Source organism: Acipenser ruthenus, chromosome 56 (assembly GCF_902713425.1).
Source record: "Acipenser ruthenus chromosome 56, fAciRut3.2 maternal haplotype, whole genome shotgun sequence".
NCBI lineage: Eukaryota > Metazoa > Chordata > Actinopteri > Acipenseriformes > Acipenseridae > Acipenser > Acipenser ruthenus.
The window spans coordinates 6,809,597-6,812,096 of record NC_081244.1 but is presented as its reverse complement, the minus strand read 5'-3'; positions in this window follow the sequence as shown (position 1 = coordinate 6,812,096).

Genomic DNA, 2,500 nt, shown 5'->3' with positions numbered 1-2,500 from the left:
GCGCCATCTTAGGTGCTGGCAAATGGAAAGGTTTTTAAAAAAAGACACACGCAAATAATTAACGTCTTTTAGTTGCGTAAAACATACTGGATTAGTTAGCTTTAAAACTACACTGTATTCGTTTATACACGTGTATGATGTTCTCAACCATTCTGAAGGGGAATTCTGAATGCAATTAAACACATATTGTGATTTTTCAATTTTTCTTTTTTTTAATATCAAAAAGGAGCTGCTATTTAGTATCAATTGCCTCTCATAGACATATATAACACAGGGTTAGGATTACAGCCGTCCCACGTAGAGTACTGATCAACAGCAGAAGCAATGCCAGCGCTGTGAACTGAGCACGGGTTCAATACATCAAGGGAATATAATACTGCAACAGGCACACACTATGCATCGGTTGTCAGTGTTTTCAATGCTGCCTGTTGTTTGACTGCAGGATTTCTATACGGAGAGTTTCAACTTCTACCAAAACGCCTTTGCGTTGCGATGGTTCTCTTTGCACTCAGCCCTGCGCAGCACAGCCAGCAGCGTGTCTGAAATGTAGAATTGAGTTTGAGGTAACATTTAATAGGCAATGCAGGCGTCTCGCATGCGGATTTTATAGCCTGCTCCCCCAGTCAGTGCTGCCAGATTGGCGGGTTTCCAGCCGGATTTGTCTCGTTTTGAAAGCATCTTGCGGGTAAGTATGTATGTATGTAAGTATGTATGTAAGTAAGTATGTATGTATGTATGTATGTATGTATGTATGTATGTATGTATGTATGTCTGTCTGTATGTCTGTATGTATGTATGTATGTATGTATGTATGTCTGTATGTATGTAAGTATGTATGTATGTATGTATGTATGTAAGTAAGTATGTATGTATGTATGTATGTATGTATGTATGTATGCATATATAACCAAACGGTTCTATAAAAACACACGTCTGCATCTCAGAACTTAGCCCACTAAGTTCAGTACAACTCCAAAGCGAAAACATGATTTAAGGTGTACACGGCGGATGTCTTATTTTTGGAATACATCAAGAAGGGTTCCTCGTCTTGCGAGGCTGGTTTCAGGTGACAGCACCGCCGGTCTCTCGTGTGAGGATCGCTCAGCTCTAGAAAGTGTAACTTGAACCGGGAGCAGTGCGGGCAGTTCAATGCGGGTGTCGGGGAATCCTCTGCTCCGGTCTTTCTGAATCAGGTTCAAACGGGGAGTTCACGTCATCAGGTAAGAGGCGAGAAAGCAAGGCTGTGTGGGTGCGTTCACGGAGATCACTCTGCGCAGATTCGGACCAGTTTAGCCAATCATCTTCTAAGAGTGATCTCCGTGAACGCACCCATTGGCTAAACTAATAATAATAATAATAATAATAATAATAATAATAATAGTTAGTAAGTAAATAAATAAATACATAAATAAATAAAATACCTACGTAAAATAACCCCAAACCAGGGAAGCAAAACCAACGGCCCACTCTTAACGCATTAACAATACACTTTTTTTTTCTGACAAAGCTGTCTTTATTTTGCTCGTTCCGCTTTGCCCAAACAGAAGCGGATTTGACATCTTCTCATCTTATTTTTATTTTACCAGCCGCAGGTGCGAATCACACATCTCCCAGCAGAGCGATCACATGACTGTAACACTGGTTGCGCTCTGCTGCGCCGGCTGCTGTCTTTCTGACGTCATACGCAGCTTGGGCTACGCCGCCTCCAAACCTTGCAGCGCAGCGCACATTTTCAACGTGCTATATTTACCCTTGTCTGGATTATCAACCTGCACAGAGTCAGTTTGATGTAACCGATTGATATTAACTTTATACACCACGTATCACGGATTGAGAACACTGTGTTTATTTAAATTATGTATTTAACGTCTGCTAAGAAATAAATAATAATAATAATAATATTTAATATAGCGTTGACAAGGCTGTTCACGGCTTCATTGTATAATAAAGATGACGTTCGCCTCCCCTAATAAGGGGCCAGCAGCAGTTTTTGTGGTTATTTGCTACGATTAGCGGGTCACGCGTTGATCTCTGCATCGTCTCTTTAGTTCACACAGCGGCAGCCAGCCCCCCGCAGCATCCTTTCAAAGCTGCGCCGGGATGTGCAGAACCTGCACGGATTTCTGTATGGGGAGATAAGTGACGTCACGCAGCAGCCCTCGAGAACGCGCATCTCCGTTATTCTGTGCAGATCTGCGCTATAAGAACCCCGACCAATGACATGCCAGAGCGCTGGCTCTGCGTCCCGCCTCCAGACAGGCAATCTGTTAGCTCTGATTTGCTGTCTGTTTTGATGGACAGTCCCCCAATACTACCCTGTTCTCGATATGTTTTCGAATCCCAGTAGATTAGACGGCGCCTACATATTTGTAACGTTTAGTCATTAAAGTGGGCTCAGAGAGAAAAAAAACAAACAAAAAAAAAACACATTGTCTCTCAGGGCTGGGATCTGCATGTCTAAGTAAGATATGGTAATAAATCAAACCTTCCCAAATTGATA